Raw genomic sequence first — 15311 nt, 5'->3', positions numbered from 1 at the left:
TTCTTGACTTTTTGTGTCTGTTTTACAGACATCTTTGACAACTTTAAAAGCATTTGAAGATCTTAAATGAAGTTATCTTTCAAATGCTATATCAGAATAAGGAGAAAACTTTGGCCAAATGCTTTTGAAAAGGTAAATTTATCACATAGAAAATAACGTATATTCACATGCACAGCCACTGGTGCTGTGACCAGCAGTCTCCTTAGCTCCTACAGAGTCAGGCATCTAATAAATTAGATCACTCTGATTAGAAACTGGAATGTGAAACCATTCTGTAGGTATTTTACTTTTCTTTTATTCCTCCAGAAAATACTAGGACATCTCTCTCTCTCTCTCTCTCTCTCTCTGTGTCTATCTAGTTATCTGTATTTATTTATTTGGGATTTTTTTATATATATATTTCCCCCTTGTTAGGAAACTTCTGAGAAAAAATAAAATCTACAGAATAAAATAACCAAAAATAGGCAAAAATAAAGGCCTACCAAATACCATTGACAGCTCTTGGCCTGGTTTGATCATTGAGTGAAATCAGTCAATTTATAACTGGCAGCAAATAATTTGAAATGGCTGATATACTAAATATTTGCTTAGTTTTCACCTATGCACAGATTTGATGATCCTGTATAATTGTAACTCTTTTTTTATGTCTTGGCTATATGAGTTAGATGAGTTCTAGATATGAATGTTTATAAAATTTGCTTTCTTTGCAAGAAAAGACATTTTTCAATTAAAAAAATAATCAGGAGTTGATTTTTTTTTTACTAAAAATATACAAACAGAAAGTTGTTTCCAGTATTTCTTCTTTTTTTTTCCCCTCTAGAAAAATCATCAAATTTTTAAGGCATGTAATAATATATGCACCAAAGTTATAGGTAATAAGTATATTCATTTGCAAAATTTAAAGGCAAATAACCACAGTTATATGTAGATATGAGAGAAATGTAAACCTAAATCGAAAGGTTTGCCACTTATTTCAGAGGAATCACAATTTCACTCGTGATTTCTTTTGGAGGATATTTAAATACTCCTGCTGGAAAGTGGAAAGAGCACTGCACAAGTAAAAACTTACGTGAAACGCAAGCTAATATCAATGGAAAAGCTCCCAGTGTATCCTGGTTTATGTCCTTCAAAAAATTTGATGCAAGGGTCTCTCAAAGGAAGGGGTTCCAAGCCCTATCATGCACGCCATATAAAACTGAAGCAAAATCTGTAGTGAAAGGCATACTGCAGAAGAAAAAATTATTTTCACAAGAGAATGGACAAAAATTGTTCACTCTGTGCTTAGGTAAGTGGTCCAGAATATATATATTTTCTGAATCAGAAACGGAGAGAAGTGCAAAAAGCACGTTGTTCAATGGATTGGACTTGGACAGATACTGGGACTAAAACGGTGTTCAGGGTTATGCATGTAATGACCTCATAGTTGGATGTTAGAAACCAGGCTTAATATCCAAATCATTTTTGCTTACTTCCTTTTGATTGAGTGGCTTTATTTTAGAGTTATAAATACTTGCCATTCAGCCAAAGACTTTGCTGACTAAAACACTGATGACAGGTGAGTCATTCTGTCACATCTATATCACTGTACCTTTGAAAAAGATCTCATTCTCCCCTTTTTTGGTAACTGAGCTGAGTCATTTCTGAATCAGCATAGCACAATGTCATCACACTGTTAGCATGCAGAGTGCTTCAATATCATCTTACTCACTGAGCCCCTAAAAGTCCTCCTAAGTCCTTTTTTTTTCTATACATAAGGAAACATTTCCAGTTGTCATAACCTAAAGGTCCATGGGTTTTTGTGTTTAAGGTAGAAAACTTATCAGGGTCTTAATAAAGTTTTTCTATGGTTTTCAGCTGCCAAATCATGATTTTTAGGGAGCTGAGTTATGATGCCTCTGCACGACTGTCATAGGTTAGAAAATTTTCAGTGTTATAATTACTGTAGAGATTGGGAAAACATAAATCCTAGTCCTATGATGGAGCAGATGAAGTAAATCTCCTGACCCTGGGGCAAAATTATTTTTATTAAGGAGGTCTGATTATAGAAGTTTCCACAGTAATTAGGAAAATCCAGAAATGGCTACATATATCCATGTCTTTTATGGCCTTATTTACATAAGAAGTTCATTTTGATTTTAAAGGTTTTTTTCAAAGTTCAAAAACATTTTTTTTTTCATCTACCTCACCCCAATATACTGTGTTCCCAATTAAGCCTCAGAAATCCTGAGAATATTTTTGCCTCTCTTGTAAGGGAAGGTTTCAAGACTTGTGTAAGTACACTGTGCTTGCTTGGGGGAGAGTGGGATGTTTTGGAAGGTTGTTTCTGTTTGGTTTGGTCAGTCAGTTGTTTGGTTGGGGTGTTTTTACCTGCTGTTGGTTTTTCATGGAAAGGTCTAGGGTCACCAAATAGGGCTTCTGTCATCCATCAAGCGATGGTGATACATAGCACCATAAACCCCTGAGACAGCTGGTTCACACCAGAATAAATGACAAGTACATCAAGGGCAGAGAGTGCATTATGAAATACACAAAAGTAAGTTTACCCCAGAAGAATGAAAGACTGAATCTCAGCCTGTTCTAGAGGCCTAAGTGTTCCTGGGTCATGAGTCATCTCCTTCCAACTGTAGGAAAAAAACAAAACCATTGTCAAGTCTTTCCATGTTGCTGGTGTTGAGAGCTTTAACATTTCTTATTCACACAGAGGGTACAAGCCAGAACGGGCTAATGTAGGTTTTCTCTATGAAAATACAATCAGCCCTCTAGAACTTTTGTATGTATTTTGCAGCTTTCTGACCTTTTCAGAGGCACACTAATGCTGTAATAAATCACCTCTTTTAGTGCCTGAAGTGCTACCTTTCACCCCCAAACATGTCTGGCAACTGTGCCTGCTGTCAATATATCACCATAATGTAGAGTGTACAAGTGTCAAGCAATATGAATGTGCTTCTAGCATATGTCAACTTCCAGCCAAGTTTGTATTGAGAGAGCAGGAAGAGGGTGAGAGGCCTCATTTCACTTTTTCATCCTTGTACTTTGTAGTCTTTTGATCTATATCACTAACTCGATTGTCTCATGAAAAATGCTTGATCTCATGCCTCCTGCCTCCTTTCATCCAGATAATTTCATGTTAAAGGTATTGTTTAAGTCTGTTCTTAAAAATGTCATGGTTTTGCTAACTTGGTTTTAGATGAACTGTGAAGGAATGCATTTACAGCCAAATCTTATGCGGCTATCCCATAAATCTCAGAGCTCTCTGAGATTTCTGCTGCCTTGGTTTTCTTGGAGGTTTGGAAACTGAGGCAGAAAAGATGTCAGTGATAATCAAAGGATAGAGAGTAGGTAGCAGAGTCTAAAGCTCATGACACCTCTCCCCAGATTCACACAATCCCACAAACCTTCTTCAGGAGTTTTTCAGTGATTGCTACGTAAAATGGAAGTAACAGTTTTGGTACTGTCCTCTGAGTTAGCTCATTATTTCCCATTGATTTGTCTCCAAATTACTCATTGTTTTCTAGATATAGAAACTCTCTTTTTCCCAACTAATTCCAGCTTTAGAAGTATTTAAATGTTAAGACACTATATTCCTTTCCACACCCTTAAAATGTTAAAGCTACTATTTAGAACTGTAGGATATCTATTCCAGTATGTCTAAAATTTCAGGGCCAGGATGGATGGGATTTTGAGCAACCTGATCTAGTGGGAGGTGTCCCTGCCCATGGCAGGGGTTTTGTCTTTGAAGACCCTTTAAACCCAAACTGTTCTCTGATTCTATGAACATTGTTACCTTCGTGATTTTCATTTTCCCTGCACAGCCGTGTTCTAAGTGCGTCTGGTAGCAGCACAGAGCTACTTGTCCATCCAGAAGACCTCACACCTCATTTTCCTCATTTCCAAGCTTTCTCAATGGCTTGATTTGCTTTTTTGGGGACCAGATCATAATTACCAGGCTTTTAGATTTGGGTGTGTTCATGTGTGAATGCAGGGGAAGTAAACAACTGGAGAGCTTCCCCAGCCAACAAGCCTCCTCCTTCCCTACTCTTACAGAAATGCTCTTAGAATGTGTCTTGGGGTGACTTTGTGACGTGTATCCCCTGTTGCTGCCCCATGCCCAGGAATTAATTTTGTGCCTTTCTGTGCCTTTAAACTGAGCCTGAGAGAGGGAAGGAAAACCTGAACAAAACTTCTTCAAAGCAGTTTGCAGCTTATTCAAGGTCACACAGAGACAGAGACTTTTTTTCATCTCGCAGCAGAGCAAGAGTGGGGAAGGCACCTGGCTTGCTTTTGGCCAGTTTTTCAGCTCCTTTTTCTTTCTCCAGAGAGAGACAGAGAGTTGAACTTTTGTTTTTTCTGGGACTTTTTTTTTTCTTTCTGATGGACTGTTTCAACATCAGAATACATCGGGAGGACCTTCCACTGAGGCCTTGGCCCTGGAGGCGGGCCTACCACCCCGTCCCAGCTCCAAGGAGGGGGAGAGAGATCTACAGAAGGACTCTGAAATTTTCCCGTGTTTCTCTCAGCAGAGCGAGAGGTTTTATTATTTAGCATCATTATCCTTTTCCTGCGTGTTTGTAAAATAAATAGTTTTTATCTCTTTCACTTTCCTTCGAGGAAAATTTTATTTTTCCCGAACCTGGTGGTGGTTGTGACCTGCCTTCTCTCAGAGGATATGTTTTTAAATTTGGCCAAACTGGAACAGAATGGTAGCAAAAAATTAAGAACTCATGTTGGTGTAAGAGATAATGTGGCAGGTGACTTTGTTGTGAAGTGTTGCCTAATTAGCTGAGAGCGAAAACATCTGAGATATGACAAGGAAAACATGTTGAGTGCAAAGTTACCTCAGTAGTGAGGAACACTTTTCCACTCACATAATGCAAATGATGTGATATTTAGCTCCCCTGAGATAAATAACTCCACTAAAACAAATATCAACTGAAATATATGAGTAGGAAACAAATTGTAGAGGACAGCATTCTGAGAATTCCTCAAATGTTTTTGAGGAATGGAAATACTGATTGGGATTTTAGCAATATTCCAGTGTCAGTTTTCTGGATTTAGGTGTGTCTTCAGAAATCCTTTCTTCATTGTTAGTCTACTTCTTTTAAATATGATTTGAGTGCAGTGCTTATTAACAAAAAAGTGAAAAGCATCAGATATAAAAAGAAGGGATGAGAGAATTTCTGAGAAAAAACAACATTTTAAATTTTGTTTACATATTCATTGAAAAGGAAAACTAGCATATTAATCTGCCTTAATAAGCAGAAATTTTAAAAAAATCAAAAAAGTGATGAATAATTATCTATAAATCATATAATTTATAGTAGAAGGGTAAATATATGTAATTTATTACAGAATATAAAACAGTACTGTTAGTAAATCAGTTTCATACTTTCAAAAATGTCAATACCATCAATCCAAGGCAATAAATTTGGTTTTATTTGGTTCAGTTTCCTTTCTTGAATTTCACCTAAACCAATTTTCTCACTGTGAAGTGCTTTAATTTCAATGGAAGTTATATCAGCAGCAGGAAATGAGATCACAACTTTAATCATCAACAACACTCGTCACTCTCTATAACTGCCTGAGAAGAGGTTGCAACCTGGTGGGATCAATATCTTCTCCCAGGTAACGTGGCAGGACAGGAAGAAATGGCCTGAAGTTGTGCCAGAGAAGGCTTAGATGGGATATTAGGAAAAATTTCTTTACTGAAAGGGTTGCAAAGCATCTGTACAGCTGCCTAGGGCCGTGTGGATGAGGCACTTGGGGACATGGGTGAGTTGCAGCCTTCACAGTGCTGGGTGAATGGGTGAAGTCAATGGCCTTGGAGGTGCTTTCCAACCTAAATGATTCTATGGTTCTATAAACTTTCAAAAAAACATCTGAATGTTTGAGAGAGGCACAAAAGATTATAGTTCAGATCACCAAGGACAGATAAGCACCTAAAGCCTGCTTAGTCAGAGAGAATTGGTTGCCAACAGTGACTGTGAATCTGGATGTTATCCTCTATTCACTATAATCTGGCACTGGTAAGGAAAGAATGAATAAAAACCTCAGCTCTGTTTTAACCCTGAATAAGACTTCTGTGAGGATTTAAATGGAAGAGTTGTATGTTTCTCTTTGATGTGTCATCAATTTTCCAGACCATAGGTTTGATGTACAGAAAAGTTGGTACCACATTACAGAACAGCAGCTACTCTCTCCCACTCGCAAGAAAATACAGCTGCTGTCACTGCCAATTCTTCACTGCTTGATGTATGGGGTGTAATTTCACGTGGAAGGTTCCACAGGAGCTAACCACTAGTTTATGTTAGGAAACCTGCAAAAAACCTCAATTTACCACTACCTGAAACAGCAGCAAACCAAGCTTGAGCATCTCAAGTTATCATTACAGGGAACCATGTCGGCAGTTAAAAAAAAGGAGAGAAATGTGTGGTTACTGTGAGGTTTTTTTCCCATTGAATGAAATAACTTTATCCTTTTTTGAAAGTGTTTTTCTCAGTGAAGTAATGATACTAGAGGCTGGTAGCTGCAAGCCAGGGCCCACTTGTATGAAGAACTACCCTATATTTCTCTCATTTGCTGTACTCCCTTTGTAAAAATGAGATTTATACATTGACTTTAATTGAAACGTGTCTATCTGCAATGGTTCAAGATCAGCTCTATTCTTCTCTGAAATAATATGTGAAAATTGTGTCTTTCTAGCTTTATTTAATATATTCTGTTTTAAAAATCACATTATCCTGGAGCCTGCTTTAAAACCTATTTATGTCATTATATTTTGGATTGCTCACTAATGGAAGGCTTACCTTGCCATTGGGTTTTATAACTGAAGAGCAGTAGAAGATACATTTAAGTTTTCTCCCTGATTTTAACTTGATGGAAGAAACACAGTGGGAAAATGCACTAATGGTAGCATTTACCAGCAGTAATTTCTGTTTATTAAGACACCTTGTCAAGTCACATAAGCTAAGCAGGGTAGGAAATGTTCAGTATTTTTGTGGGAGAATTTTTGGGAAGGGATCAGGCATACACTACAGAGGAAATGGTTTGTAAGTGGTAGCAATCTACCTTATCATTATCATTAATTTGTAGCATATTATGATGATGTCTCTTATGTGGGCAATAAATTCAACTTTCATCTAGTTCCTTGTTTCCTTAAACACTAAATGGAATTTTTAACACGAATTTTACAGTGCAGTATGTTCTGCCTTCTGTCATTGAACCAGAAACTGGGTCTGGATGTAGCTATTAATGGTAGTCAGAAGTTTTCAGTACAGCCATTTTTCACTAGAACCTGCTGATTCAGAAGACATGGGACTTTTCTGCCATGAGAGCACTTTTGCTGAATGTTTTCCTACAAGTTTCTCATGTCTAGGATTAATTTTTTGCACAGTTTCTCTGTTCATCCTTCATTCCATGCTGGAAAATTACTACCAGTGCCTAGTATTTGTCTTTGTTCCACTAATAACACCTTGAAGGAAAATAGTGAGAACTCATATCTTTACATCTAATGATTACAGGAAAGAGAAGGGTGAGAACTGCTCTGTGATTAGTGATTTTTATTTATTCATTCAAGATCAGCCCCAAAACAAAAGATTTTTTTCTACCTTTTCTTTCTGAGGGACTGATTCCACTCACCCGCTTTCTAATTCTTTCTTTTTACTCTTAGGGAACATATTGCCTCATCGTATAGATTTCTGCATTGAATTCTTTGTTTCATTCTGATGCAAGAGGAAGAATTATAAAACTGATTATTCCCCAAAAAAAGCATCTGCCTTGCTCTGTTACCACTAACTCTACATCAGCACATTTTTATTACAATCTGCTCTTACTTTACAGTGGTAAGGGTTACATTGGATAAGGAAAAGTTCCCTGTTTCTCTTCCAGCTGCCCTAATGACTTGTTGGTTTTTTCTGTTTAAAATTTACATGGGGGTTTTGTGTGTTTAATTTTCATTCTAATAACACAGATTTAATTTAAAAGACTTTTGTTTTTAAGACTATTCCTCTCTGATGCCTGATATTTTTTTCTGTGGACTTCAGATTCTATAAGTGAATAAAATACACACCAGTTTAGCAAAAAAAAGAGTATAAAAACCAGGGCTGTACCAGCATCCAAACCTATGCAGGAGACTGTGTAATACACAGAAAGCTTCTGTATTTTTTTAGTACACCAGAATGTGTTTAACACAGAAATAAATTTTAGCTTGCCTTCATTTCAGAGCCAACACTCAATAAATAATACATTGTAACACCTAAAAAATTAATAATTGCAGCTCACAGATTTTGCAGCATTCACTCCTGAAACAAGTGGTAAAGCTTTTAGCCAATTCCTTAAAGGCTATGACAATGTAAAAATGACTGTATTGGGCCATAACAAAGGTGTCTTTAGGCTGATGTCCTGTCAGTGCATCTAGTCTGTAATGGTTGTTTGGGGAAGAACAAAATAAAGAACATTAAAACTTCTGCTTAGAAATCCTCACATGCTCTGGCAGTGTGAAGAGTGGTTTTTTGTGAGGCAACATCTTTGAGTTTACTGCAACCAATTTTAAAAAATCAAAATTTTTAATCTATCTATAAGCTTTGCCATTTACCATGTCATGGGGCAATAATAAAAATAACTATAATAAATGTGCAAAAATACCTTATTGCTAGATAATTTGACATGTATCTCTAGGTACCTTCCCCATACTCTTTACATTTCATGAAGTACAGTAAAAAATATCCTGCATTAGACATCAATCTTCTTCTCATGCATCTTTTTGACCCAAATAAATGCTCCTCAGACCCCACCACTCTCTTTGCTTGGTTCAGGTGACTAAACCTATCAGCTATTTATTCTAATACATACTGTAATCTACATACAGCATGTATAGATAAAATAAATACAAATAAAACAAAGGAAATACCTTGCATGCTCCAATCACCTAGTTCTTTGTGACCTGGAAAATTGTCACCTATCTGATAGAGAAACGTTTTCTTAGTAAATTGTAGGAAAACAAACTCAGAAATGCAACATATTTTGTTCAAAACCATAAAGGCTGCAGATGAGCTGGCTGTGACTTCATGAATTGTATATGAAACTCCCTCAGGTTCTCCCCCTAACCCTCCCACCCAAAGCAGATCATAAATATATGATCATTAAATTATCCTTGTGTTTTACAAAACAATGTTTTCTATATGGAAGCTTCTTCCTGGAAAGAAAAAGGCTTTATCAAGTCCTTGAGATCTAAAACATGTAATAGTTTAAGAAACAAAACCTTAATTTCCAGAACTGATATTAGTTGCATATCTGATTCTATATGCTATCCTTATTAATCATCATATATTAAATTATCATTTTCCCTACCTGAAATTGAGAATATAGGGGAAAAATCTCCAAAAGAACCTTACATTTCACTGACTCAACACTTTTACTTAAAAACCACTTTTAAATCAAAGAGGTTTTTACATTTTCAATGTTTGAATCTTGTTCCAGAAGATCCCTCATATGATGTCTAAAAATATTTTCTAGTCCATAGCCTAAATTAGTTCATAGCTAACATCTCTCATTTGTTTCACAGAAAAAAAATTGTTTAATTTTAATATCTTTTCCTTTCCTAATTCTTTCTGACCTTGAGTCATTAAACTTGTAGAAACTGAGCACAGATGAAATCTTTCTCCGATTGCGTTTAGAGACATTCTAAATTTTTTTTCTCCTCCTAATATGCTCCATAATTTTTGGTGTCTCCAACCATTCAAACTGGCTGTGAGTGTTAATGCAGTTCATAGAGCTCATTAGATTTTTGAAAAAAAAAACCAAACCTGTCTTTGCCTCCTACTATTCACAGAATGAAAGAACGAAAAAGTATTCTGAGTTGGAAGGAACCCACAAGGATTTTTGAGTCCAACTCCTGGTCCCGCACAGGACCCTCCCCAAAAATCTCACCATGTACCTGACAGCTTTGTCCAAAAGCTTCTGGAACTCTGTCAGGTTTGGTGCTGACCATTCCTTGGGGAGACTGTTCCAGTGCCCAACCACCCTCTGGGGAAGAACCTTCTCCTTATATCCACCTAAACTCCCCTGACACAATGTCAGAGCATTTCTTGGGTCCTGTCCCTGGTCACACAGAGCAGAGATCAGTGTCTGCCCCTACTCTTCCCCTCACGAGGAAGTTGTAACTGCAATGAGGTCTCCTCTCTGTCTCTTCTCCTGCTGAGAGACTAAGTGTCCTCAGCCACTCCTCACACGGCTTCCCCTCAAGGCTCTTCACCCTCTTTGTTGCCCTCCTTTGGACACTGTCTAATAGTTTTATTTATTTCTTATATTGGGTCACCCAACACTGTTCACAACATTCAAGGTGAGGCCACCCCAGCCCAGAGCAGAGCAGGACAATCCCCTCCCTTGCCCAGCTGGTGATGCTGGGCCTGATGCCCCCCAGGACAGGGATGTCCCTCCTGGCTGCCTGGGCACTGCTGACTCGTGTCCAACTGACTGGGACCCCCAGGTTCTTCTCCATGGCACTGCTTTCCAGCCTCTCCTTCCCCAGTCTGTACGTCCAGGGTTGCCTCAACCCAGGGGCAGGATCTGGCACTTTCCCTTATTGGACTTCACATGGTTGGTGTCTATTAGTTAAGATTCAATTGGCAGAAAAATAATTGCAAATGATGATTTATTTGACTAGCCAATCTAAAAATTCATGGTTAGTTATAAGGATGTTTGTCATTTTTCAAAGCTAATTAAATAGAAGTAAACATTCCAGTCTTCAGGCATGAACTTCTGAAAAGACAATTTTCAGAACATTTTAGAAGATGACTCCTAAAAGCTTGTGAAAAACCCAGAAGGACCACCAGAAAGACCAGAACTGTTCAAACTCTTTAGTATTTCAGAAATAAAATAGTAGCAGTATAGTTCTTGTTTAGTTATTGAAATAGTCCAACTTTGATACAATATCATTTGTATATATATATTAATATGCACATGCTTTATTATGTAATAAAATCAGGCATGTTAAATATGCCCTGACCATGTTTTAGAAAGTTATTTAGTGTTATAAATAGATAGAGGCAAGGTTGCCTGTAAAATTTTTAAATGAAGCATATTTATCTCTTCCTTTTCTGTGACAATGTCTCTTTGTATGGTGCACTTATAGTTTTTAGACTCTGTACTTTCTTTGCCACCTTCTCTATGCTAATAATATTTATATGCTTTCTTCTTTTTTCATAAGCTGCGTGAACTAATCCTCAAATCCACTGACTTTGCTATATTATACTTTTTTAATGTCTGCCTTCTGCACTGGTCTCATTGAAACCTCAATGTTTATAAAAAATGCAAGTTAAGGATCCACAGACAGGGTGGATCTAAATTAAAATGGTGTGAATCAACCCTATGGAATCACTGGTCTCTGAGTTACAGCTGCTGTGGTAATTTTGTTGGAGTGCTTAAAGTGTAGGACTTTTTGCTGGGGGTAAAGATTCTACTGGAAACAGATTTATTATACCATCACACCAGCACCCAGAAGAGTATGAATATGTGGAAGTTCTTGGGTGAATAAAGAGGTATAGGAAGCTCATGATGAGATATTCACATCAGGGATACTATTAGCATAACAAATATTGTGTAAGCTTGCAATGTACTCTCCAACCTTGAAAAATAGGTATAGGACTGCTTTCAAAGTTTTTGATATAAATAAAATTTAGAACAAATTAGAAAAAGAGTGGGATTCTATTCTATCTGCTCTCCCAGCTGCAGGAGTATCAAAACACTTTTCCTATTGGCTTGTGAGCCCACTCACACACATATATATATATATATATTAAGATTACTACTGTCTTTAGGTTAAATTTAGTATTGCTGTGCTGGTCAAAAGGATGCTTCTGAATAAATATATGACCTCAGCCTTTTTCTAAGCATGGCATTTCCTACTCAGTGGTTAATAAAATATTATTAAGACGGATTTAGGAATTATATTGAAAGTAGAAGCCAAGACTAAGTTTATTATTCAAAGAAAACATATATATTTCTATGCCAGCATAGGTATCATGCACATCTTTCTAGATAGTTTATAAATATTGGATACACGTTTAGAAACAAAGAAAAATTAAATGCAGGACCTGAACACCTTTTTTGTTTTAAAAAGACAGGATAACTTTAAAGTTGCTTAGTTACTCATGCGTATCAGGCTTACATTTGCTCAGCTGGGGCAACTTGCATTTGCTTAGCCACAGATGGATATAAAGAAGATGCTATTCATCTGAAACAATGATCCTTTTACTTATCATAGCTGTTGTGTGATATACATGTCCCATTTAAATGAAATGATCTTCACAGTGTCATAAAATATTCATTAAAAATTTTCAGGCAACTTGCAATTCAAAATGTTTCACAATATCTGCTATGGATTAAAAGGGTTTTGTTTGGTTTGATTTGGTTTTTTAACCATTTCTTAACTGACACTGTTTTCACATGTACATGTATTTATTCAAGTATCAGTCTTACCAATTTATTCTATTTTCATATCCTGCTTTAAAGCCACTTTCATGCTTTCTATGTGGCATAAATTAGAGTCAAGGGTCCCTAATTTATAGACCTGTAAAAATTTGGTGTACTATAATTTGGATTTCCAAAGGAAAAAAATCACAAAAATATTCAATGACAGTTTGGATTTGTCAGGTGTGAGTGCTAATGTATACGGAAAAATGTAATGGATGAGGAAAACCATGGAACCAAGGAGAATATTTTCAACTCACAGCATGAAATACCAATGCCATTTTTGTGTTAGTTTTCAAAATTAATTCACTCTGGAAAATGACTTTGGAGCTGATGTCAGTAGCAATGAGGAAGCCAGCACATTCCAGCTGAGGCAGCTCTCCTGCTGGGGAGCCCAGATAGGGTTGGTTGTAGACAGGTCTAATTCCCAAGGCTCCAGCTGAGCTATGTGGTTTTATGCCAGTGGTGATTGAATGTCCTTGTCCTCTGGGAAGCATTCCACCAGCTTTCAACCATCATTTAGAACTAATTTCTGCACATCCAGCAGCCGAGTCTATGGAATACCTGGTAAAACTGGACAAAACTCTTATTGGATCAGATGTTTGGAGACTTCTTTGTCCTTTATCCTCCTGCTATAAGGAGCCACAAATCAGTTATTCCTTTGGGTTGCAATTCCAGTTTCCTTATCTTGCATTGTAATTCAGTGATTAAAAAGATCAGTGTACCTCAATTCCTTGTGTACCCTGTTCCAGGGAGAGGGTGCTAAATCTCCATGTGGGAGGTGACAAAGACTAAACAGGCCAAAGAAGTTCCTTCCCCTGGTGATTAGGAGGAGCCTGTGACAAAGAGCTGTCAGGGATGAAACTGTGGGACAAAATGTGTAGAGAAGGAAGCTTTTATTCACCATTTTCCCAACGAGATGAATGTAAGGCATTCTCACTTCATTACTTTGAGTGCTCTCTTGACACCTTTCTCAGATTCTGTGCCTCTCCGCATTCATTTTATGAATAATCATAGGAACATAGAACCATTCAGATTGGAAAAGATCTCTAAGATCAAGTCCAGTCATTAACCCAGGACTGCAAAGACCTCCACCGAATCATGTCCCCACATTCACAGTCCTTTGGAACACTTCCACTTTTGCATGCTACAATAGAAATCTTGATGTTTAATACAATATGATGCTTTCAAATTATTTCAGTCCTCTTGGATACTGTGGATTTGATGAGGATATAAATGATGTATTCACTTGTGGCTGTCTCAGGCGAGAGGAAAAACATTTACCATGAGTTCTGCCTGTCCTCTGAGAATTTTTATTTCAATTCTAGCTACAGATTTTGTGACTCAGGCATAGCTCCAAAAGGAAACAGAATGAGATCAGATGTAGAATAGTTTGGGGTGTTTTAAAAAAAAAAAAAATGCTTGGCAAGAGAAAGCAGCAGGTTGTGAAGCAAATTGAATTAATTTGTGGTACAGGGCCTCAGAAAGCTGGAAATGTGTAGGTATCAGCCCTACGAACAGCATCTCTGCTAGCTGCCTCAGCTTCTAAGAACAAACTAGGCCGATCACATCAGGCATTGATTTATGCTTCATAAACCCCTAACAGTAATCACATGGAGGTGGCTAAAAATCTGTCAAAATTTTTAATAAACCCAAAAAACCAAAAAAAAAACCCCAAACAAACAAAAAAAAAAAAATCAGGTGTCTGTCCTGGAAATAAAAGTGTCCAAACATGCACGGTACTTAAAAATAATGCATCTGAAAACAAATAACACAGAAGACATGAGTGTGACTGCACGTAGATTTATTGCCCTATAATATATATAGACTGAATGAGCTTTTTCTTACACAGTTACTCTCTCTGGTATCTATGAATTTATAATGCTGCTTCTTAGCATTTATATTTGTCTACACTAAAGATGCAATAATTTATTAACACGGTAATAAATGTTTAATACTTCTTCTCTTTATCGTTTTATAAAACTATCTCCCTAACCTCTCTTTCTTGAAAATATGAGAAGGACAAACATTAAACTAAAACAATGCTGTTTGAAAAATGGATGTATTTATACACAGTTTTTTTAAAATGTCTCACATATTGTTCATAACCTCTTGTTGTGGATATTGTTGAAAGCAGCTGAGATCCTCAATGCTGGAATTCATGGGTTGTGACTGATAATTATGTTTCAGGTCAAGTACTTTTTAGAACAAATATCTATATAGTAGCTATAGATGAATTTTAAGGCCAAAAAAAAAAAATTGAAAAAAAATGGCTTAAAGATCAAGTGGTATTTTAAAAATCCTGTTTTACCCTTTTTTAAATTTTTTCCTTCTTTTTAATTAGAATTCACATATTCTGCTTTTGAAATGCTTTCATTCACAACTCTCATTGTTCGGTAGATACATTTACTTTTCAAATTACTTGAAATTCAAACTTCTGAGGAAAAACAACAAAGAAAATGTAACTTGCCCTGTTCTTCTGATTGCTCATTATATCACTGCAGTCACCAAATACCCAAGTTTACTTTTGTGGTTATTCACGGTGAATGAAGTTCAGATGTCATGTTGGACAGGATGTGAAAATCTGTGCCTTTCCACATAAATTGGAATTGCACTTCCACCTTGCCACCTGTTCCAAACGATAGAATGCAGTTTTCCTGAAGTGTCATGAAACTTTCCAAAAATTTCTGAAAGCAGTTAAAAAGCAGTCTGTTCAGAAGAAAGGTGCTCCAGGTGGTTGAGAGAAGCCTTCTTCTGTTGCATCAAGTTTAATGAATTAGGTACTCCTAAGTACACCAGAAATCAAATTAGGCACTCCAGTAAGTGGCATTTTGTAGCACCATGAG

The 15311-nt window shown here is 36.8% G+C and overlaps 1 protein-coding gene across 1 annotated transcript in view; it reads left to right on the top strand.

The window, feature by feature from the left end:
• The window catches only part of RIT2 (Ras like without CAAX 2), a 185788-nt gene that overhangs the window by 41192 nt on the left and 129285 nt on the right, over nucleotides 1-15311 (top strand). The window lies entirely within an intron of this gene.

This window comes from Corvus moneduloides, chromosome Z (assembly GCF_009650955.1).
Source record: "Corvus moneduloides isolate bCorMon1 chromosome Z, bCorMon1.pri, whole genome shotgun sequence".
Classification (NCBI taxonomy): Eukaryota; Metazoa; Chordata; class Aves; order Passeriformes; family Corvidae; genus Corvus; species Corvus moneduloides.
The sequence above is the reverse complement of the archived record's forward strand: the minus strand, read 5'-3'. Positions and strand labels throughout refer to the sequence as shown.